Source organism: Opisthocomus hoazin, chromosome 25, assembly GCF_030867145.1.
Source record: "Opisthocomus hoazin isolate bOpiHoa1 chromosome 25, bOpiHoa1.hap1, whole genome shotgun sequence".
In the NCBI taxonomy this organism is placed as follows: Eukaryota; Metazoa; Chordata; class Aves; order Opisthocomiformes; family Opisthocomidae; genus Opisthocomus; species Opisthocomus hoazin.
This window is the reverse complement of record NC_134438.1, coordinates 9,966,206-9,988,961: the sequence shown is the minus strand read 5'-3', so window position 1 is coordinate 9,988,961 and position 22,756 is coordinate 9,966,206. Positions and strand designations below refer to the sequence as shown.

General features: G+C 47.1%; 1 protein-coding gene across 1 annotated transcript in view; it reads left to right on the top strand.

The window, feature by feature from the left end:
* Window positions 1–22,756, top strand: part of PLXNA2 (plexin A2) — a 347,075-nt gene that overhangs the window by 408 nt on the left and 323,911 nt on the right. The window lies entirely within an intron of this gene.

The following is a 22,756-nucleotide window of genomic DNA, read 5'->3' as shown; positions in this document are numbered from 1 at the left end:
CTTTAGAAGAGCATGAATCTGTTCCGCCACATGATTTACCATTTTTTTTCTGATCCTATTTAATTTCACCCTTTCCTTCAACAAAGTAGTTAAAAGCTGTTGCTGTTTATGAATTGGCTGCACATATATTCAGCGTCAGACTGTAACGCTCGATCCAGGCTCCCCTGGGCAGCCAAGCGCGGAGGTTACCCCTCTCCCTCGTACATGGTCTCTCACCAGGAGAGGCTTGACGCAGAACAGGAAAGCTGCCTTGGAAACTGTCTTAAGCATAAGCAGATGGCACCAAAATCTGATAGCACTTCCTGAGTGTGAAATTCATTAACTCCCCTCCCCACTCCCCAGATTAATATTTTTAAGCCAAATATTATAGACTTTCTGGTCTAAGTTTTGCATTCAAATAGTTTTGCTCTGGAGAGCTGCTTCTCAGCCTGAAAAGCAGCCTAAAGAGTCTAATGACTGCAGGGACACCTTCCTGCAGAGGAGTTTAAGCACTAGTAACGATCACCAGCTCTTGCAGAGAAACCCCAGATCTGCAGACTCACTGGATCTTGGCAAGCAGCTACGAACTAAGGGAGAGGAAAGGCTTTGAAGTTCAGATGTGGTACAGGTTTTCCCTGGGTCTGTCATTTCCGTATGTGTTATAAGCAGCGCTGAATGTTTGCCTAAGTTACAGCAGAGTATTTTATTCCTGAGCATGTGAGCGCATATGAAAGCGAATGCAGCCTCTGTGTCCTCATCCCTTCGTACTGAGGAGGCTCGAGGGGGCTGTGGTTCAGGACTGCGGTTTGCTGGGTGCTCGCAGGAGTAGCTCAGGACTCTGATGAGCAGCAGCACCCATGCACGGCTCCGCTTGAGGAAATAAACTCCTCGGCATATGACGATGCCATCTGCCGGTTCTCGTTTGGGACGGGGGATGCTGCTGAAGGCCCGGAGTGCGTCAGCCAGAATACAGCCTGGTGCGGGCAAAGTCCCTCTCTGCCGGGCCGAGGGACCTCGGGGACACAGCGAGTCCCCAGCTTGGCGTTAACGCTGCAGGACTGACTTCTGCTCCACTGGGACACCCCCAGGGCCCTGAGACTCCCTGTCCCTCGCCTGGCTCGAAAACCCGCGAGGCGCTGCTGGGCCAGCTGGGTGCTGTTTGCGGTCCCCTCCTCGCAGCCGGGGCAGGTCCCCTGGGCCAGCCCGGGACGGGCAGGGGCAGAGCCGGGCACCGCGCGGGCTGTCGGGTGCCTCTGCTGCTCGCAGAGCTGCCTCAGTGGTGCTCATTGCTTGGTGCAGAACAGTTTGTGTTACCCAGAAAATGCCTTTGTACTGTCTTGCTCGTAGGAGATAGACAGGTTATCATAACCTTTGTAAGCATGGAATATTTTAAGCTAAGGGGAGTTGTACAACTAATGTAAAAAAAAAGGCGACAAAATGTGATTTATAATACAGGAACTGTTGATGTATCAAACAGGAAAGCCAGCACATTCCTTGGTATCTTAGCTCAGCTTCTTTCATCAGAAAAATAAGAACAGTAAAGCAGCTTTTGCATGTTTTTATTTCCCAGTGGGTAACCTCATTCTTGTCGAAGAATGTCCAGGATTCTCTTTCTTTCTACTTGCAATGCTCAGGTATTATCAATATCAACAGCAGCTGAAGAGGAATTACAAAATCCAAGAAAAACTTGCTCTATTAGGAAGCAGCAAACTTTCCTGCATTGTTATGATCAAATCCTAGAGATCTTTCTTCTGTCCCTGGGAGGACGGATTCATTCATTGCCTGGGTAGATATGGGTAGATGGAAGGCTTTGAGTAGAGACGTGTTAGATCAGTTTATTCACACATGGCACTGCCCTTTTTTCCCTAGAGCTCCAGCTGACATTAGCAGGAGTTTTGCATGAGTAAGAGTGGAATAAAAAATTCAGGATTTGCCTCCTGCTATTTTATTCCATGCATTCGGACCCAAGTGAAAGTACACAGGAGCAAATGAGATTTTCACCACTGGCTTCAGTGGCTTTGGATCTTTTCTTCAGGTATGAATTTTTGTATCGCTGACAAGTGCAGAAAAGTACCAGAGTTTCTTTATTCTTGTTACAACTAAACCTAGCGAGCAACCTAACTTTCAAATGATTAAACCCGTCATTCCTTGGCCATCCTATGTTGGTTTTACAATTCCTGTTTCACATAGTTTGTCTATCAGGTCACAAGTTCATGATGAAAATAAACTGCAGTGTGGGGGAGCGAGCTGCTTTGTGAACAGGCCTGTCTGTTAGCCATCCTTCTCTGCAGTGGTGAGTGTGGGCACAAATCCCTGGTGTACCAATGCCGTTACCTGATAACGAAGTGACGTGCAGGGCATCTGCTGGAGTTTCAGTGAGAGTGTACAATTAATGAGTCTGCCCTGGATTCAGTTATTATTAATTATTAACACTTACACCAAGGTTTTTAAAAGGACAAACAAAAAATTGCAGATGATCTTGGCTGTCAGTGTCCCATCAGCCATGGATTTGGTCTTTTCTGGACAGCCACACATTATCCTTACCTGTGCAGGGATCTATGGGTGTTGGTGGTTATCCTTCTGAATTAATAACAATACTTTTCTAGACACAAAGATGCATATCTGAGAAGGTCTGACTCAGGAAAATACTTGTCGTCTCTCTTCTCTACAAACGTCTCATTCATCTCATGCCTAAACGCTTTTCTTCAGTCACTATGAAGGACCTAAACCACGTTCCTCTTGACTGGGGATATACCAAACACCGATAATTGAACTGAATGGGCCAAAATTACGTAGTGAACTGGCTGTGGAGGCAAAGCTGGGAGGGGAAACGAGTGGTGACATCTCAACCTTTGCTAAAACACTGGCAAAACCAAATGTCAGTGTAGCTGCAACATAATCTGACCATGCAGCGAATAATGGGCGCTAAAACAGAGCAGAATTAAGAGGGCAGTGCGGGGACGTTGGTGCGTGCCCTTATTGCCACGCAGGCTGGAGTGAGCCCCTGGAGGTGACCACCGTGGCATGGCGTGGCTCTGGGGAGGGCTGGTCCATGCCCCGGTTCACCGGTTCTGGTTGTACGCTGCTTTCTAGATCTGCAGAGTGCTGTCCTTGTGAGGAGAGATGATGTTCAGGTGCTGGCATTCCCCTCCAACCTCTTTTTATTTTGCAATTAATTTCCAGTCAGAATGGTAATTTCTACTGCACTCTTAATGATCAGAAATATTTGGCAGATTAACATCATTTAGCTTTCATCTTCTCAAGGGAGATAAGAGAAAGGATTAAAGAGAAGGAGATTCCTTGCTAAATGCTGTTAAGACAGTGAGTACAGAGTCTAGAGACGCGAAATCAAATGAGTGAAAACAAAGGAAAAGTTCAGGAGCCCCTTGCCACTGCCAGTGGGATTTACCCTTTATTTACTGCTGACAGTCCATCTGCCAGCTCCCAAGCAGTTCTGCGAAGGAGACGACACCTGTCAACACGTCTGGGAGGCAGAGATGGCGCAGATGTTGGAATTTGCACCACTGAAGCTAAAATTTATCATATCTAGTACAAAACTGCTAATGGAGGTGAAAATGGTCACTCTTCAGTTCCGTGCTTGATCCTCTCCTTTTTTTCCCTCTTTCCTTTCTGCTTTCCTGACTGCATATTCCCTGCTCAGCTTCGGCAAAAAGGAGTAAGTCACTGAAGAAATTTAATTTCACTAGTATTCAATCAAACCAGAATAATGTGTTTAATATCTGTGCAGCATCAGGGAGGTGGAAGATTCATGCACTTGGAGGAGAGATGCATTACAGCCAGTGCCGTGGTTCACCGCAGTATAAATTCACCCTCACACACATGAAATCCATTAAGGAGAGCTGCAATTCAAACCAGCAAAGAGCAAGGAAGTCCCAAGTCAAAAGAAGAACAATATCACGTGCTATTATGTTATTACCACTATATATTCTGGTATGCGTTATTAATGACAAATAAAATGCAAGTGCTAAATGTGAGGGTAGCGCGAGGAAATATGGGCTGAAATTAAGTCAAGAATATTGAGGTTTAGTGTCAGAGATGGCTTCTGAGCAGTGGTGTCTGTTAGCTGCGTCGTGCTGTCCCACGAGGAGAGGTCGTGCTCCGTCAGAGCGTGCAGGAGCAGCTGGAGCAAAGCGCCGAGAAGGGGACTGCGGGGAGCAATCCTGCTCGGCCGGGAGGGATCGGCTCAGACCCAGCTTTCCACTTAGCGTATTCCATCTCCGGGGCACTTGGCACCCATTGGCCAGCTATTCCCCACAGTTTCCTGCCGGAGCCATGGGGAAGCGTCGCGATCCTCGCCCTGCTGCTGGGGAAGCTGAGGCAGCTCCGTTGGTCTGTCCGTGACAGCGTCTGCTGTCGTGACGCGCGCAGCCAGCCCGCCCAGTCCTCCCCGACCATGGGCTCGCAGGTCCCTCTGCTCCGCTCGCCCCACGCCTGGCTGCCGGGTTGGTGTTGGTGTGGAGTAAAGATTGCGACATCAGCTGTTGGAAGCCAAAATCGGCTGTGAAACTGCACTGACGTTACACATACCCAGCGCCGATTGCTCTGGCTCCCAGAGAGACCTGAGCAGAGTGCTTTAATGACAGATGTAACTTGAATTTGCATGAACTCTTTGGGAATCCATAACATTTAAGAGCGGATGTCAATGGAATTGAGGGCAGCCATTGGATAACAGCCCCTCGCTGCTAGAAAAACTGCAAGCGAAGCTGAGGCACTTGGTTTTTGTTATAAAACAGAAGCTATTGATCCTTTAGCAGCAATCCGCTCCATAGGCAGTATTCCTGTTGCACCAAATGACTGATATAATTTTAATCACTTTGTCTGATAGCGTCTGGTGCAAGAAAAATTACATTCTTGACTTTACTCTTCCGTATGGATTTCAGAGTCCTGGTGGGCTTTTCAAGAGTCTCAGGCTAAACAGCGGCCGAGCGGGAAGCAGCTAACGGATAACCTGCCGTCTGCTGTTCAGTGCAGGCACACGCACATCCCTCTCCGAAAGTTAAACTGAGTAGAAGGTATGAGGATATATATTGATATTTAAAGTCGAATACTTTTCCTGTCAGACAAAAATGTGTATTTATATGTGAGCGTTCCTTTACTCGGGACATTTTCAAAAATTACTTTGAATTTCAGACTGTGGGCAAGTTACGTGCATTTAAAAGCTATCTATCACGGTGAACAGATTCAATAGTCATCAGTTTAACTGGCTTTCACGAATTCCATTTTTACAACATCAAATGATGTGCTCAATAGTAAAATTATTTTTATCAGTTTTAATCTGTCATTTCAAGACAGTTACTGGTTTGCCATATCAATAAGATCAGCATCATTGAAGTTAACTGAGATTTACATTTCTAACTTAATTATGAGCTTGCTCAGTTTTATTCGAAGCCTCAGTTAAAAAATAAATAGCTTTGGATAGCACATCTCACCAGCAGCATCTCCCTGATGCTGCTGAGAGTTGTAGTCTGCTCCAGCGTGTAGCTCAGGAGAGCGAAGGGGCCGGGTGCTCCTCGGCGGTGCCTGGTCTGCCGGTCCCACCAGGAGAGAGGCGTGGTTGGAGCTCCCCGGCAAAGCACCACTGCTGGGCACTCTGGCTGTGCCCAGAGCAGACTAAACCACAGATACTGTTAAGGATTTTGCCCCGAGTCCTTTCCCTCTGGGTCACAGTGGGATTGCTCCCACTGTTGGCATGTTCATGATTTCAGTGAACACAGTCTAAGCCGCGTCCTGGTTGTGTGTGAATCCGTAACACGCGTTTGGCGTCTGCTCGGCGTCTCACCTGCTGCAGCCTCGTCCCCCTCTACCGTGTGGAAAAGCTGACGTGCCCCTGTTCGTTTAAATAAAACTTCTTACTTGCTTCAGCATTAGCAGGATAGAAATACAGCCATTGTCTCTGCCACAGAGACAAGGAAGAACAGTAGAATTTTTTCCTAATATGTGTGATACTTAGCAGTTATTCATTCATCACTGTTCTACCTGTAAAACCGATACGAGCCCTTGCCCTTATCCTGAATAGCTTCTGGTCCTGTTGGTTGGCCTTGTGTGTGGTACAAGGGAACGACCTTTATCTGGGAATTAATTTGCACCACCAGCTGCAGAATTTCCTGATAACCACGAGATGATTCCTTCCAGCTCTGGGACTCAGGTCAGAGCCCTCAGCGCCGGCTGACCTGGCTGTGTGACACGGGCCTTTTGCGTGTGAGAAAATGCTGCTGGTGTTCTGCTGTCTGTACAGTGAACAGCTTAACAAAAAATAACGGGGTCGGAGGGGCCGTGATCCCGGCTGTGCTCAGTACTGGGGGTGAAATAACGTCTAAATAAAGTCAAAGGCAAAACTTCTGATCGTTTTAATAGGACAGGCTTTTACTCTGTCATAAATTTCGCTCTTCAGCACATATGGATCATCACGATCTGTACTCCCAAATCTACCAGGAAAAGCCACGGCAGCGTTGTGCCACCCTGCAAATCCCCATCTGCCTGCTGGTTCTCGGGACGATGCTTTGTGCTGGGACTGGGATTCCTCCCTCCTCGATGCTCGTGTGTGACTGCCTGTTACAGGGAGTTGTAGCACGGCCTTTCTGCCCGTTTTGTTGGCCGCAGAACAAAAAACATAAAGAAAGCACAGCTCTACATGTAGCACTTCACTAGCGAGCGTTCACACTCGAATGCTGCATGTACATGGGAATGATCTCATTTAACCATTTAAAAGGCTGTTGGTTCTTGGACTGTGCTGGGAAAAGGGGAGTGAGAATGATGATTGAAAAAGACAACCACAACAAGTCAACTGTGACTGTAGCTGGCTTCTTGATTGGAAGTATTTAGAAGGTGATGCTGGAACATGAAAATCAATTAACTCAAGAAGAAATCATGTTCTTCACCTCCTTCCATGTTTCCTGGCATCCTGGTAGGCTTAACATCTGGGTGTCCTCAAGACATTTGATGCATTTCATTCATCATACATGACATTTGCATAATGCGAACATCATACTTTATGCAGATGCATCCTTGAATATTTCACAAATTATGATTACTATTTAAACTTCCCATAAATAAACCCCACAGGGACTTGCCCACTTCTGAATGTGTGAAAATGCGAGGTCCAAAGTGACTCGTTACATGCACTGGCACACTATAAATTCCCTTCATATCACAAGTAAATACAGCGTCTTTCATTTTATTTTCTTTCTAAAGCCATTAAAATTCTATTAGCTATTTGTGAATATTATTTCATGCCATCTGCATTTACTCCTAAGTTGTGATAGCGACAGCTGCAATAATTTGTATGCATTTTCTGTGTACAGTTAGTTATTGAGTAACAGAACCTTCCTCCTGCGTTGCTATAGAAGATATAGCCAAATACAGAGATGGTTTGTTTGTAAATCTAAATCCCCAAAGTATTATTTATTAGGACAACAGAAGGAAAGATGGAGGATGAGACGAGGGAAAACATTTGATGTTATGTGACAAACAGTAGCGTTTCTCCTTTTCGCTTATTTATTTGTTCCTCAGTCACAGTTTGGGGTTGAAATGAAAGCGGACAGTGCAAGAATGGACACAGTTTATTCTGTCGTGTTTTCACTTGTGAAAGGCTGAAAGCTTCTGTTGTGTAATATATATATATTTTTAATTGACTACAGTTTACATATTTGTAGAGTTGCTGAACAGGAACTTGAACAAGACGTGATCCCCATGTCAGCATCTGCTTGGTTGCCATTAGCTGAGTTTTCCATTAGAAAACCTCGGTTTCCATTAGCTGAGGATGTAGGCAGTAATTCTAAGCCAAATTGAATGTCTCAACATTACAGAGCAATAAACTGGGATAGCAACAGGTCAGCTGGCAGAGCAGGGGCTCTGGTGTGGGTGACTGAGCAGCCAAACACTCTGTAACGTGCTGTCTGTTGCCTTGAGCAGTCTCGGGGGGGAGTTCACCGCGGGGCAGACGGCAGCGTCGAGTCCGTGCGTCATTTCAGGCAACGTGGGCTCTGCTCTGGGACCTTCCCTAGGAGTCGTCTGAAAAATAATCCTGGGGTGATTTTCCTCCGAAGAGATGTGTTTATGCCCAGAGCTGGCCGTGGTCTTGATTTTGTGAGCGCAGAGCTAGACGAGTGCCAAAATGTTTTTGCAGTTTGATGCATGTGCTTGAGAAAGTGTGTCCCTCTCTTTTATGCCTGTATAAAGTCTGGCTTGAAAATACACAGGTGATAAATGCTTCAATATTTAACCATGATTTACCTGTGGTGAGTGAAGAAAAAATTATGCAAATAGGGCCTGAATCAGAGCAATGAGCCCCTTTATATTCTCCAGAAAATGTCAACATATAATGTTTTATGAATCGCTCGCTTTCCTTTGAAAATAAAACACTTCTTCTTTTAGATGTTCAAGCTTAAGCCTGAACATAAATTACATAGGAACAGTAGCCAGATTAATACAGTCCCCAAATGGCATGAATTCATAAAGAAATGGGGTCTGTATTTAGAAGAACCTCCCAGTCTGCTGACTCGCTCCAGATCCCACTCCCTGACTCGGCCCAGTGCTCCTGGGACAGGAGCTGCTCAGTCGCTGGCAGGGCTGGGACTAATGGAAGGAGAGAAAACAAGACTGCATGGATCTGTTTTCAAATGACATTACAATCAAGACAAGAAAAGCTCTTAAAACATAGCAAAGTCCCTGGAGTGCAAGTCCTATTCATTTGTGTGTAGATAAAACCGATCTTTCCAAAGGTGAAAAAGCAATGGCACGCAGATTTCCACTTCTCTCATCTCGAGTGTTTGTTCTGGTCCTCTGCGGCCCTCAGAGGGGCTCAGACATCTGAGAAAAACAAATTTCAGCACATCACTTTGAATAATCCTGACTGAGTCATCAGTTTAAGTTCCTAATTCCTATTAGCACTTTTCATCGTCTCTCCTGAAAAGCACTGATGAGGTTACGGCCATTTTCACCAAGAGGACAAGCAAGCTTCTGTCACACGTGGTGATTCGGTGTTCCTCCCTCTGACCAAGTGATTGCTTCTCACTTGGAGCATGAAGAATTGCTGTCTAAGGACCAGGAAAATGAAGGAAACCCTGGCAAAATCAGGACCTCTTCTGTGACGAGCTGCTCAGCATCAGAAGGCCGGTCTCCCTGATATTTTACACTACATTAAAAAAAGATCTTTCAGGAAGACGTATAAAGGAAGAAATCCAGGAGACAGTTAGCCTCCCGAGCTGTCACGGCTGCCTGCAGACTGGGCAATGACCAGAGAAAGCACCAGCTCCAGTTTCGGTTGTCATTTTCTTAGCAAGAGATGTTGTAAGGTGAGAGCGAGCAGCTTTGCATCACTTCTCCACAATTCTCGCACTTGGCCAAAAGTTGCTCTTAGCCTTAACCCATACTTAGGGGTTTGAAAGCCTACTATTTGGGCTTCACTATAGCAGCTTTTAAAGGCTATATACAGATAAAAATCAATGGGAAATCAACACAGCAGATGCTAAGTGACTGGAAAAATGAAGTCGTTGATTGCAACCCGGAGACCTCTGGTGCAAAAATAACTCTGTAGCTTCTTCAAGACAAGCCTTGGCAAATCAAATGGCAGAGGGAGATGGAGATCGCATCGCTAGTGTCCACTTGCTGGATTTACCAGTAAAAACACAGTCTAATTTGCATTTGTTATTGCAATACCATGGAAAGTCCCTTTAGGAAAGAAAACACCTCTGCAAGGTAGATGCCTGTCTTGATCCCATCCATTCTGACAAAATGAATTTATTCTGCAGAGCTGATAGCCCTCAAACAGGCAAAGAAATGTCTATAAATCTTGGAAACTGCTGTTCTTTAACTTACGGGTTCATTAATGGAGTGATGGGCCCTGGAAGAGAAATTGCCTTTTGTGTGCTTGCCATTAGCAGGTTTGTTGACAACGAGCCTGCTGACCTTACCGGGCAGCGAGGCGGCACGCTGCGCGGGGGGAGCGGGCAGAGTCACTGCTGCCGTGGTGCCGCTCGGTCTGAGCCACAATGAGAGAAGTACGTCCCTTTAGTAGCCTTGAAGGTCACTAGGTTTCACTGTCTGTGTGTGATGTCTCAGAGAGATTTTGCCACCGAAATGAAGCTTGAAACATGATTCTGTTCTGTCTGTAACAAGAATGAGCGTTGCAGCCGGGCTGGTATTTTCCACTTTTAAGTGCTCGTATGTAGGTGGGGTGAGCTTAGAGTTAAGGACCAGAGGCTAGAGAAGGGCTTCTGGTCTGGGTGAGCAGGGGTAGGAGGGGAACAGGAACTGTGGAGGAGCATCAGACGGAGGAGGGATTTCTGGTGTTTTTCCTGGGATCCGGACATCTGCTTCCCCTGCGCTGTCATTTTAGCCATATTTCCCGGTTGTCGAGAGAGGAGAATGTGTGACTGGGAGGTTTGCACCTGTCCAAAGGCGGCAGATGGAAGTCAATAAAACAGTCCTGGGAGGCGAGAGCTCCTACTCCGCGCTCTCGGAGCTACATGACTTGCTGCAACCTCTTCCTATTACATTGGCTTTCCTCCCTGCCGCAGACTGTTTGGTTCACAAAACTAAAATCATTGGAAGATACTGCAGAGAGAAGAAGGTCTAATGATCTCCAATTTATTCTCAGTCCCACTGGCTGTTTAGCCTTTACGACACAGAGTATTTTTAATTAGTTTTTGAGTTTCGTCTTTGGAAGACCACAGGCTCCAGATGGTAGGTGATCTCATCACCTCTCCATTATGGGGGGTTTGGCCTATTTTGCTTATCTGCAGCTCTCCCTTGTTCCAGTGCAAGCAGGGTGAAACAGCAAATTGGGAGGAAGAGATTAACAGGAAGTAAAAACATCTAGCACTGAAATGGCAACAGGCTCTCAGCTCTCCCAAAGAGCCTGGATTGGAAAGAGGGCATTTCAATCAAGGGGAAAAAAAAAAGCAAAAACACACCAAAAAAAACAACTTAAATGGCTGGTTGTTATAAAATTTCTGCCTGTCAGCTCTGTGGAGTTCTGGAGCAATGTGGAGCTGGAGTCTCGCCGGTTTCAGAGCGGGAGTGCGTCTCCCAGTGTAGGCTGGTACCTGGCATCTGAATGCTGTGACCTTAAAAATGCCCCTTGGGGGGCAGCGGCGGGGGCCGGGGGAGCCCGGGGCTCCTTGGGCAGCCTCTCGCCACGGGCATGGTCGTGCTCCCCGGCAGCGGTGCCTTCGCTCCAGGCCGAGCGGAGCTGCTCCATCTCCTCTGGTAGTCAGCCTCTGGTCTAGTTCGTTTGCATTTGTCACTGACAAGTCAGAGAACACCTTTTGTTCTTATCCCTTTGAAACATAAATACTGAAAGCTGGACTCAAACTTTCCGAATTTCCTATCTTGGTGTTGTGAATGAAGGAGTGAGAACAGCTCTGCGCCGCTGCTCGTCCAGAAAGGGGGGAGAGCAAGGTGTTAGTAGAAGGTTTAGATTTCCATCTTTGACAGTGGAAATGAAGTAGAAAAAGATGGAAAAATAATATAATTATATTTATGCTTTTTGTCTGTTACTTTCTGAAGCACTGACAAAGCTTTCATCCGCCTTGTGCGGAGTCCCGCTCCGCTGCGCTCCGCTCGCTGCTGGCATGCGAGGGGAGTGGGTGGTCCCCCCGCTGCGGGGCTGCTGGGGACGGAGCAGCGTTCCCCTCCGCGGGCTCGTGCTGTCGCCAGTGCGTTTCCTGCTCCTCTGCACCCCGCTCTGTGCAGGGAAGGGGAGTCGGTGGTGGGGGGAACGCAAGCACGGCTCATCCCAAGCGGGGGGCCTGCCTAGAGAATCACAGCCCGGGCTGCAGCGGCAAACTGACCCTCTGCTCAGGCTCCAGCTTTTCTTTGTGGTGTTTACCAGGAATTCCTTGTCTTGGACGTTCTGCCAGGGAACATCTAATGCGTGAAAAACTAATTTCACATAAACAAGGACTGGAAGGGGAGGAGTCCTTACTGCTGGAACTAGAGTATTAGGTCTGTTAACTTCAAAACGTTGAGTAGCCTCAGAAACCCCTGTGTGTGTCTCGTCTACGGACGAGGAGGAAGACCGAGACTGAGTTACCATGGATCACACAAATACATCACCGCCCTGAGCAAGCACTGTCAGCCACTCCTCTGAGCACCCTTTCCAGTGACAGATTCATGGTCCTCAGAGAAATTAGACTCCGTTGTGGATGGAATCTAATCTCATCCCTTGTCGTTAAACATCTGCAGTCCAGATTTGTTGTCCTGCCCAGTCTGTTGTTACTGGTGGGAGAATGGCGCTGCTGAAGAACAGTTGATCATTCTGGGGAATTCCCTCTCGATTTTGCATGGAAAGTAGGAAAGTAGCACTGGGGTGCGTTAGAATCTCTGTGTGCTGGCGGGAGAATATTCCTTTCAGGATGTGCTGTGCTGTGGAGAGCTTGGCCGGAGTCCCCCAGCGCGGGGGTCTCCTGGGGCAGGCGGGTCAGGGTGTGAGGTGTCTCCTGTGGAACCTACCCGGGCAGCAGGCTCTGCTCGGCAGCGCTCGGCATCACACCGATCGGCGGCAGGCAGGAGGTGAGAACAGCTAGCAGTTAGGACCGGCTTGCACAGATATGATCTGAAGTGAATCTGTCATTTCCTGGCAGACTTGCCAAGATCAACACTGGTAAGAATACAGTGCTACTCTCGTGGTGAAAAAAAGTGATTATCTTCACTGTACTTTTTTAACCTGGGGGTAGTTTACATTCAAAGGGAAACCTCTCAGCAACGTTGATAGAGGTCCTGCTCTCCGTGCGAGGCTGTGGCCAGACCCTGCGCGGCTCGGTGTCCCAGCTCGTCCCTGGGTGCCAGGCAAGAGGCTGTGCCGTCCTTCCCCAGGCTCCCGGGCGCCACGTACGGAGCGTCTTTGGTCCACGGTGCAGGCAGGCTCCAGTGGAGAGCTGTAGAACTTGCTGCCTAACTCCTTGATAAAATAACTGTACTAGCAGGGAATTATGCTATAGATGAAGAAAGCCAACAAGGAGCTGTTCTCAACAGGTGAAATTCTTCTTGCCCTTTCCTGCTATTGGTGATTCTGTACAAAGCCTGAGACCAGAGCATGTTCCCAGCACAGTGCCTTCTGCGAAGCAAGTCTGAGCTCATTTAATGTGTAAGTGACAGTGAATCGGGAACTTCCCACTGTTCCCAGTGATAACACTTCCTGTAATTTGCATGATAAAATTCTGCTGATTTCAGATAGCGTTTCTTAGGATGGATTATTTGACATCCAGACTGTATGTTAGGGAATAAATTATTTTGCTGTGTTCCTAACTGATCACGGTCATGAATTCTGACTTGCTGACATTGAGCCCCAAACAAAAGCACAGAACCTTGTCTAACAGCGCTATGAAAAAGGATATTCAGGAAATATTAACAAGTTTCATATGGTAATTTATGTAAATATAAACCATAACTCAGTTGAAAATATTCAGCTGAACCTATAGAAAGAGTCTGAAAGCCAAGGTTTTCATGGTAAAACATAAATTGATACTTAGTCCTTACAACCCAAGTGTTGTGCTTTCTTGTACAGAGCAAAGAAGGGAAAACCGGAAGCGTCGCTTTAAAAAAGTGAAGCATTTCCCAGTTTTGAGTTTAGGATCTTCAGTGGGGCACTTTTCCAGGATTATGGACAGACCCTTTCAAGTTACATCGCTGTAGAAGAAACACCAGAGTACCCTGCTAAGGTCCAGGCTGTTGCTCTCCTGAGGTGCTTGCGCAGTGGGCTGTAGAGACACATCGCGCTCCTCCCTGCCACGCAGGGCCAGTGCTTGGCAGGGCCGAGATGGGACCTCAGCCTTCCCTGGACGAGCCAGGCTGGGCTCAATCCGTCCGGATGCCGAGACAGAAGCAAGCCAGATGACAAGACAGCTTCTTTCTGGGAGCAGGCACTGTCTGTTTCACGGAGACCCGGGGTGAGCACGCAGTCTGCTCCCAACGCGTGTGCGATCTGCCGGGCAGCTATTCTCAGCCCGCCGGACCCGTGAGATCCCGGTGATGTGCTGATGCAGAGCGGGCTGAAGGCACTGGGCTTCGTTTGGTTCAGGGTGCCCTCCTTAAGGTCATTGCCAGCCTTCTCAGCGACAGCTCTTCCATGTCCAGCCTGAGTTTTGCAAGGACCGTGTATTTTAATTAAAGGCTTTTAATTATTCTGCCCATAATCTGTCAGAGCTCTCATGCTGAGGCATAATTAATGTATTAAACCTCTACCTTGCACTTGCACGATATGTGTGCTTTCAAAACAAATCTGCACTTTTGTTTGAAGGGACATAACAATAACAGTACTTGGCACTTCTTCTTGCTGGAATAACTGTACTCTGCATTTATCAAGTGCCTTTCCCCTGAGGCTGTCCAAAGGGCACCGGTGAGAGGTGTGTGCACTCAGCACCTTGCAAGATTGAGCCTCCGGCACACAATCAATATGTATAAATTATGCTTCAGCCTTGAAGCAACATGGGACTTTCTGGGGGTGTTTTGCTTTGTTTGGTTTCCAGTGGAAGCAAAATACTGAAGGCCTGAATCTGAGGTAGACTGAAAGCCAAATTTTCAACACTCAAAATTCAAAGACAAGCTCTTCTAAATAGCTCAGCTTCCATTTTGGCACCAAAATAAGTGTTTAGATTGTCAGAATTGCTTAGCACATTGGGTCTGTGGCTGAGCTGAAAATGCGCTTTCAGTTATAGGTGATCTTTGGCCGTCGGGACTGCCGGCTCTTTCTGCGACTGAATCACATAGAGATACTTCAGCACTGCAGAATTAGGGCAATAATCAAAAGAAAAGTGGCACGGGACCTTCACGATAAACATAGCGTGCTGTCCTTCTGAGATACTGGCTCATTACTGGCTGTGGAAAAAGGCCATTTACTGGAGCGTGAACACCGTTTGCATCCACCTTTTCCCTGGCTGGTTTCCCACTGAAATCCTGATCCAGGCCAGAGCTTGTTTAGTTTGCAGGGCTGAGAAGACCACAGCCCGGCGTGATGTGGAGAAGACAAAATGGAAAATGTATTTCGGCAGGCAGGTTTCTAAGTGAGATGAATACTTTGAATATTGAATGCTAAAAACATTATTTTGACCAACCCTAGTCCTTAAGCCTGGATTAAATCAAAGAGCTCTGTCTGCTCATGTCTTGATTTAAGCTCGTTGCCGTCCCTTGTCGTGGCCTCCGAGCATGGCACACAAGCCACCGCCGCGGTTCCCTTTGTCTCCGCTCCTCCCTGTTCCCTGTAGGCAGAGAATACGTTTCACATTACGGGGAATATTCCTAAAATGGAGTGGAAGCCGTGTGAGCGACGGAGCACCAGCCAGCCGTAGCTGGGCTTGTTCTCCGAGGGCTTGGGACACGCTGAAGATGGAGGAAGGCTGCAGCTCTAATTGCCTTTGCCTCGGCCCGGCATAAATCAGCGCTGCTCCCCGAAGAGGCCGGCCGTGCCTTCCGCAGCTTGCGAGGCAGCAGCCCACGTCGTGTCTGCCCTATCCCTCATCCTGCCTTCCCACTGCACCGCCAGTTATTGTGTGTTAACTAAAAATGGAGACCCAGAGACTGGGGTGGTATTGCGAGTCACTGGTTCAGCTGCGTGCTTTATTATTATTAATGATGAAGTACTGAGGCTGGGCTGCTAATGAGTCTGAGCTCCCTCCTGTGTGTTTATTTTTCTTCCCCCTTCAAACTGTCATTTCAGAGTAAATTACTTTCCCCTGCATCTTTGTCAGGCAACACTGTACCAGTACATCCACCCCCATCTCGCCCTCTGCTCTAATTTCAGGCTTACTCAGTTTCTCTCAATGCAGTTTACTAAGCAAAGTACGGCAGATCCTCCATCTGTCTTACTTAAGTGGCACGATGCGCCTCAACAGCAGATAGAGACATCATTTTTATTACACTCACTTCTGGTTCTTGTTTTTTCTCTGAATTATTTACTAAGCCATTACCAGAAAAGGGGGTAGAGGTATGGGGCTGGAGGAAAAAAGTAGCATTTTTAAAGCGGGGGGGTGGGGTGGGGGGGTGGGTGTGGAGAGGAAGAGCAAACAATTTTTCAAGCATCACTCAGAAACTCTGCTGTGATTTTCTCGCCTTTGTTCCATCTCGTGCTAAACATGTTTGTGTCAGGCAAACAACCCACGTTAGATGGAATTTCACACCATTCAAAGCATCAGTGTCTCCAGCCTTAATGTGTATTATGTTCAAACATGCAGCGTAATCCATCAAAAACCCCTGCAGACCTTGCGCTTTCCTCCAGATTTATCTGTTTGAAGCCTCCCTCTCTGGGTACGCACGTAGCCAACCTTCTGTCGGCGGGGTTTTTTATTTATTTGGAAACAGCAGACCAGATTCGCAGTCAGCGTACGCTATCACAGCTCCGCTGGCTTCTTGCCCGCGGATTTATCCCGGCAGAGGGGACTTGCTCATTGCTGGCTGGAGTCTGCGGCTGCAGGATTAGCTGGGGGGTTTATCTCGGGGTCTGCTCCAGGCACAGCCAAACTGACCGAACCTTGCGAGTCGGGAGAGCCGCATTGTCGGTGCCTGCCTCCCTCCCCAGACTCACCTGGAAAGAGGATTTTTTTCTGCCAGGAGGAAAATGCTTTGAAACCAAGCACGAGGTTGGCAACACCGCGGGGAGGTGGCTCCTGGAGGAGCCTGGCCCGGGGACGGCAGGCTGCTGGTGTGGGGGCTGGTGGCTGTTACAAGGAGCAAGCCTGGCTGCGGAGGCAGAGCTGTGGTTGCCTTTGCAGGAGTTAATATGAATAGATCTAGCAACAATAAAATCAGACCCACACCAACAGGGAAGATAATCTGTAGTTCATTTGAAACAGTTGCTCCTTGGAAAAGAATACTGAAATAAGTAGTATTAGATTAGCACGGATATATTTACATCACTTTAGAAAATATTAATTAACTATTAAAATGTAATTTAAAGAGCAACACTGTGGTGAAAAACATACCTGCCTTTACTGTGAAAGTTTTCTTTTCAAAGCGATCGCCAGTGAATTTTGAACCCCTTTGCACAGAGGGAGTCTATCTGGGGTTTCTGATAGAAATAGCAGGAAATCTTGTAGCATGTTTAATTCTGTTTTTCAGTGGAGACATAATTTTTTGCTTGTTTTTTTTACCCAGCCTTCCCATCTCAGTCCATGTTTTCACAGTGCACATCTTCATCTGTCATCACTCAGTGCTTACCATTTTAGTGTATAAACATGGCAATTTCTGCAAATCAGAAAGCAAACCCATTAACATTTGAAGTGGAATGGAAATTTTGAGTTTCTGATCATTAAAGAGTTTGGAAATGTAGGAAAAAAAATAACTTCCCTCTGCCTTAGTCCAAACCAAAGCTGCCGAGTGAAAGACTCTGATCAGCTGCTGGGGGGGAGCGGTGGCGTGTTCGCATCCCCCTCCCAGACGTGAGAACAGCAACGAGCGTCAAGGTTTCTGTTTTACGCATTGATCCTAAGCGCGAGGCCGGTACGCAGCGTTTTCTGCTCACGGCTTTGTGTCGAGGAAAGGAGGGACAAGGCGGTGGGAGACGCTGCCGCTTGCATGACTGTGCTGGGGCAGCGGCGGATTTTGCACGGCCAAGCGCGTCCGAATCGAGCAGCGCTTCCCCGGAGGACGGCCTGCAGTCGCCCCTTCCAGAGGGTGCCTCGTTACGCAGCCTCCTGCGCTCCTGTTTTGCATAGGTGGATGCACATATGCTTAATTGGTCTCCAAATGTCAGCAGCAGTTTGCGTAAACCTTCGTTAGTCTCTCGGCGAGGCTGATGGTTCCCCTGAATGGGGAAGGAGCAGAAGGGCGGCGGGGGGAGGAAAGGCTTTGTTGGCCTTGCTGCGTGTGTGGAAGATCGCGCTTTGTGCTCCGAGGCCAGCTGTCTGCTCCCCTCTTCTCTCACCTCCTGGCAGCAACTTTCTTCACGCCTGTATGCGAGCTCTTGCCAGACTCCGTGAGAGGGAGACGTGTTTGTCCTCGTGGTGCAGATGCTCTTGTGTTTTCCCTGGTGCTGCCGCAGCCTCGCGCGTGCACCGGGACCGGCTGGGCTGCCGGGACCCGCCGGCGTGTGCCGAGCACGGTGCACGAGGCTGGACCACGCGCCCACGGGCTGCGACGGGAGGGCTCGGGGTGCGGGAGCAGGGTCCGGGTGGACCTGGGTGGGATGGATGGCTCCGCTCCGACGCAGAGGAACGGCAGCAGGAGATCCGCCCCACGCCAAACGCATCTCGAGCCTGCATTTGAACTGCCGCTGATGGGTTTTAATAACCAGTTAGGCAAATATTTGCCAAAAATAGATTAGACAGACCAGTCCTTTTTTGCTTTGGGGAGGAAAAAATACGGACCACGCTTTTACTAGCCCTACTTTCTACAAATCATTTCCAAATGAGGACTCCCAGAACAGGGCTCATGCGCAAGGTGGCACGGGAGATGCTCCAGACGTGTCTCGAGTCCGCGGTCCCTGCCCTTGATTTGGTAGGTCAGGGTAGATAACGTGGGACTTGGGACCATGACTGTAGTACATTTTAGTTTCTGCGCTCAAAATCTTCAATTACATATTTTAATGTGTGTGATTTAGGAAAATGTGGTCCATTCCATCTGCTTTGCATTAATTTGAATGACTGATTAAAAATACAGGTTGAAATATTGCAGCTACTAATAATTTCTCCACATGGCTAGCTATTAATGGATGGAAAGGAAATTAAGAATAAGGCTGTTATCAATTTTCACAGGCAAGCTTTTCCATAATCCTTTTATTTCTTTGAGAAATGTGTTTGTTTATAGACATTTTATTTGTTTAACAATTTCTCTCTTTTTCTTAATCTTTGCAATAATTATTTGCTATTCTATAAATATTTAAACTAATTTTATTCTTTACAAAAATTACTATATTCCAGTATTTTTTTCCGGTGGAGTTTCAGCCGCATTCCAAGCACCCAAGCCTGGTAGCTTGCTGATTGTTGGTGCTACTTGTGTCACCCAGAAGACTCAGCTGACATTCAAGCCCCAAGATAACAGATAATTTTCTTTGATCTTCCCCAGTGCATTGTTTCTCCTTGACCTGCTTTTATAGACTAGTTTGGCTGTTGACTTCTTGGCCTCATCCTCTGAATTGAACACTGATAATGACGACATCATTCCAAGCAGTGCCTGAATAGCAGTTCTGGTTAACATCACAGGCTTATTACCAAAAAAAGGAAGAAATAAAAAAAGCAGGGGAGCAGCAGCTCAGGTGTGAGTTGTAAGCTTCTCTAATTGTTTGTTTATTTCTTAGAACTGCAGGTGCCTAAAGTTACTGTTATCAATTAGTCATAATTTATGGAGCCTGCATGGTGATTGCTGCTGAGTCGTGCCTGCAGGTGTGTCCAAATTGGCTGCGGTTGAGCTATAAAGTCAGGGAGCTGGGGCTTTGTGGGTGATGCTGCTCCTCGTGCGTGAGGCTGTTTTTGTGCTGAGTAACCTGGCTCAGGGAGCGAGCTTCTCACAGAACAGATCCTAAAGTAGTTGGTAGCTCTGAGAAGTGCTGAGGAAGAGCTAGCTGTGTGAGCAAGGTGGCTTGAAACCTCGCATCTTCTGCCGATGTGCCAGCCAGCAGTGACCCGTCTGGGACAGAGCCTTCGAGGGCTGAACGTGTGCTCTGTGTCTGTGAATGAAGGTCTTTGGTTTACTTCAAACGGATTTCAGCAGAAGGTATGTCATTCTGCTTCTCTAACCTTCTTTGGTGGTTTTGTTAGTCCTGGAGAAAGGATTTGAGGAGTGACACAGCTTTTACTGTAGGCTGAAGTCTTTATGAAACATAATAAGGTAGAATCTGAGACAAATGGGAGGGGTGTTGTGTCTCCAGGCGGCAGAGGATGGCTGAATGCCATGCGTACGCTTCCCAAAGGGCTCCTCGGTGCTGTCGGCTCAGGCCAGAGAGGAGAAGTGGAGCATGTGAGTGTGTTCCCTTCCAGCTATGCTGCTGGGGGTCTGAGGCTGCTGCGCTGAAGGACCCCCCCAAACTGCTGCGCCCGCGTCCGGAGGGTCTCTGGGCTGTTTTAGCGTTGCCTCGGGGAAGCGTCCGTTAATATTGCCAGAGCACTGGAATTGTTGTGTGGGTGACAAAGATGTTCAGAAATCACATTGCTGTGTAAAATGTAGTTGTCTTCCATATTACATCATCAATTTGACTTTGAAAAGTTAGGTATAGTGAGATAAAGAGAAATAGGAAGGAGAAAAGAGCATGACATCCAAAACCAGCTGAGTGACTCAAGAGATGTGGTAGAAGTAATTCTGCTGGAAATACAACTTAGGTCTCAGTAGGAGATCCTAACCATTCACCTGTGGGGCTAAGAAAGTGCATGTGGTCCATCCAATGTTACGCTTGCCTTTAAAATCGGGGATTTCTCCTCGTGTATTTAGTCCTAGTCTATCCTTTACGGTGTTACGTGGCACCGGGTGCGTGGCTGCCTGTCCCCTGGCAGGAGAAGGGCGCCTGCTCCCAGCTCCCCGGTGCGGGAGTGCAGAGCGACCTGCTCTGTGCTGGGACAGAGCTGCCTTGACTGCTGCAAAACCTGTTGCCTCCTGGCTTTTCTGTAGTCACTGAGAGCAGAGAGATCCTCCTAACGTGTATTTTCTGCCGCTGTTTTAGAAAATGTGTGCCTATGCAAATATTTCACGAGCAGTTTGGGATCTCTCAGGATGAATGATGCTCTGTAAAATATGATTATCTCTTGTAATATATCACCAACGCATACTGCAGCATGATTTTTAACTTCCCTCAATTTCTATGTATAAGAAAATAAGTAGAATGCTGAGTAGGGAAAGGTAAGTTTCATTAAGAACAACATTGACATTGCATATATATCTAGTAATTGCTACTCTAAAGGTGAAATCAATAGCTGCGCTTACACAAGGGCTGCGACATTTCTAAAAAATCCCACGTACAATCTTTATTCAAGATGAATGTTTCTGAGAATTGGAAAGCTACTGTTTGCATGAGTGATCTGCCCGCTTTGCTACATGTTACTCATAAATCTGGTAAGAAAAAAAGTTATGTTTAACTCCTCTCCTACAAAAACATGAGCATTAGATTAGTGAAAGAAGGCAAACATAACGGATGAAAGCTATTAGAGCTGGCTTCAGTTCTGCTGATTTCATTCGTTGAATATTTCCAGTCTACTAGCTTAGAGAATCCATCTCTTTCTGACCTTAACCTTTCCACAATATTTATTATATTTGGGTGGGGAAAAGGAGAATACATTAAAAAGCAAATCAAGAGGAGAAAGAAGATATCTGTATGCATGTCTAGTAAACAGTGAACTCATTCTCATTTTAGATGACATATTCCAAATTTGTCGAGACAACAAAGCTTTAACGAGGTCAGTGTAAGCCTGTGACAAACAACTCTGAGATGATTTGGAATCAACCAGAATTTGTTGTTGCAAGACCTGCACTGTGCCTCCAACCTGATAAGGAAATTCTTTGGAGGTGGCTGATGTGAAAGAAATGAGAACTTGTGATTCCAGAGTTTGATGGATGAAAGCAGGCAAGGCATCCTGCAGCACAGAGCTCCTCAGTTCTCTGAGAGGAATGGGCTTGTGGATGCAGGGTGAGGGTACATTAAAGCAGCAGACCTGGCTGGCAGCGGCTGAGACATGGGGCAATACAGGAATTCATGAAAGCTGTGGTCCTTGAACATCTGTCACCCCAAACTGGGTACAGCCATTTAAAGCGGACGTGTAAAGTGGTACCGAGTGTGAATGGCGAGTGTAAATGCCAACACAAGGTCAAGGCAATGGAAGTCTGTAGTGTAATTATTTTTCAGGTGTATTTAAAGCTGGGCAGCCATTTAATCTGCTGCTCCTCCCTATAAAAAAGGCAGTGATGTGGTTGATGAAGCAGAAGACTGGATAAAAAAAGGTGGCTTCTGATTACAGACTTGAGGTCTGTAGGGATAGTGTAGAAACAGGTTCAGACCTGCTGACCCAACTGCATTGGAGACAACCTCTTTGTCAAGCCCCCACTGTCAGTTTTTCCATTCGTATGTTTTTGTTGCTTCAAACCACTCGTTTTAGCGCTTGCATAAATACTGTTACTGCTATCAAAGACCTTGGGGCTTTTATTCCTGTGTACACTGTTGCTGGTGAATGTCGTCATTTCTTGCATTGTGCAAATGCTACAGTATGTTATGTTCGGATTTTTCAAAGGCAAGGTCAGAATAAGATAATAAAAGGGATATGTTAAGTAACACCATTAAATGAAAGTTAGAGTTGCAGTGAACAGGGGGATGACAGCTGCTGATCGGGGAGATGGAGAGGCAGAGAGATGCCGGGATTTGCATTTGCTTCCTGCCGCAGGACTACTGCCTCCTTGGTTTTTGCAGTGAAGCCCCTTTGATAGGTCGACGTTTCCCCATCTCCTGCTGTGACACTGCGTTATCACCCTATGAAAAAACAAGTGAAGCCGTGATTACTTTTTCAAAACACCCTGTTCTGGTGTCACGGCTTTGATCTGCGTTGACACTGACTCGGGCTCAAAGGTCTGGTGACAGAGACTTTTAACACAGATGACTTCAAAATGCCTGTTACTTGCTTTCCTCTACTTTGAGAACTGCTGGGGTTAACTTAGGGGGACAGAGAGCGTAATATTGGCCCTCGAGGAGGGCTGCGGTAGTCTGAACTCTATGCCAGGGAGAGGGCGCTGGCCTGGTTGCTGTTTGGATGATCATTTCTGAAGTGATACATGTCTTCCCTGATAAGCAAAGAGGATTATATCTTAGAGGGTGAAGCCATTGAACTGGAGGAAGTTATGGTACCTAGGA